This window comes from Gracilinanus agilis, chromosome 1 (assembly GCF_016433145.1).
Source record: "Gracilinanus agilis isolate LMUSP501 chromosome 1, AgileGrace, whole genome shotgun sequence".
In the NCBI taxonomy this organism is placed as follows: domain Eukaryota; kingdom Metazoa; phylum Chordata; class Mammalia; order Didelphimorphia; family Didelphidae; genus Gracilinanus; species Gracilinanus agilis.
Window position 1 is genome coordinate 685,692,218 of NC_058130.1, and position 1,959 is coordinate 685,694,176.

A 1,959-nucleotide genomic window follows, 5' to 3' on the forward strand; every position below is an offset into this window, starting at 1 on the left:
AAAATCTAATGTAGAAATAAGGAAGATGAAATCCTTTCCTAAAAAACCAGAACTTTTTACAAAAAAGAGAAAACTACAACAAATGATTTTAAATCCTATAATGATATAAAGTCTTTGCTGTAGAAATGTGATGTCATATGAAGAAGGGGAGTTGTATACGTTTATCTTTGGTGCTGAGAGAAAGACAGCTCAATATTCACTACAGTCTCATTTGTTTCTCAGGGAATTTATGCTAGTTGTCTGTTGGATATTTTTTTTGGGGGGGGAAGGGTTTCTCCTTTTCCTTAGCTTTTATAAATTCAGGTATAGGCTCTGGCTCTCACCAGGTCTGATTCACCTGGATGGAGAGGCTTTCCTCCAGTTTTTTTGCTGAAGAAATTTATGGGGAAATTTGACACAGATATAGAAGTAAAGCATCCTCCAGCTGCCTCCAAAAATAGAACTTGTTCTCCTTTTCTCTTGATTTTAGGTTTAGCTTTATGTTGTTCTTCCTGATCTTTGAAGTGCCACCCTTTGGAAGGATGATAACAACAATATGGCATAACTTCATTAAAAGCTGACTGAATTCCATGCACTGTTGTGAGCACTCTGGAGTATATGACAAATCCCAAGTCAATTTCCTGATAAATTACTCAAGCAATGAAATAATAATCAACTAATGGAATGACTTGCATAGAGGACTGCCATGGTTATTTCTGACTGATGAAAAGAATGGACTCTTGGGCATACAAAAGGATATACTCTACTCCAACCATTTGATTTAAAATCTCTGATGTGAGTTTTGACCACTTTGCTAGTCCATGTCCAATAATAAAAAGGGTTATTTTTTTTTCAGAGAAAAGTCTGGGGCACTACCACTGGACAATGAAGGGATCCAAGAATTGTTTACCCATGAAATTCCAAGCAGGCTGTTTTCAATATCTATGACCATCATAGCCCCATACTCACAGCAGCCTCCTCCTACTTCCAAAGGGGAGATAAGACATCAGAAAGGAAGTGGAGAGGGTGCCAGAAATGGTCCTGATCAAAGCATCTGAAGGGGGGTAGAGGATGAAGTGGAGAATGGAAGCAAGGGAAAGAGGTGGGAGGAGGGGCAGGAGGAAAGGGATTTCCCTCCATTTGAAAAATCTACACTAAATTTTTTGTCTTTGTCGGGGTTTTCTTCCATAGTCACTGTGACCCTCTTCATTGAGTAGCATGTATAACATGCCTTAAATGTCCTTATTACTCCCTGATCAAAAAGCTAAATAAGACATATAGATGATTTTAGTTGTGGAATTTAAGGGGTTCTGGGTAGCCCAGAGTATTGTCCAGAAGCAATAACCCCTTAAAGAGTACTCCTTATAGAGCAATCCCTTGCTAATAAGATATTTTCTCACCTCTCACATAAAACACTGATGAAACTTGTCAAGGAAAAGTGCTTCAATTTCCCATGCTTTCTTATTGAACACCCAGAAAACAGGCCACAGGAACTTGTCTTTTCCTTTCAAAGCTAGAGGGTTAGCAGCCTTATGTATAAGGGCTGTCTTTATTATGAACCGTAAGAAAGTAGCACAAAAGAAAAGGGTTATTCAATCCCCTGTGGTTTTAAAACCTGGGACTTGCTTTTCTTCTTTCCTCCTATATATCCTCTGAGGCATTTCCCCCCCAATACAGTGATTCCTCACTTATCATGGTTCAGAGATCCCTGCGATAGGTGAAAATCCACGAAGAAGCAGTGTTATATTAATTTTATTATTTATATATGTATGTATATACATATATATATATTTTAAGGCTTTATAAACCCTTTCTACTTTCCTACAAATCTTTTCCATACTCTTATTAATTCTTTCCCACACTCCTAACACGGAGCCAATCAATGCCCAAGATACAGAACACAGCAGTATGGTTGGTCACCTTTAATTCCATCAGCCAATACTGTACTATGTATAATCTCATGTTGGCAAACTTGTGCAA

General features: G+C 38.0%; 1 pseudogene; it reads right to left on the reverse strand.

Moving 5' to 3' along the window:
- Positions 1 to 232: 232 nt before the first annotated feature.
- On the reverse strand, positions 233 to 934 carry LOC123255657 (annotated as a pseudogene).
- Between the last annotated feature and the right edge of the window lie 1,025 nt (positions 935 to 1,959).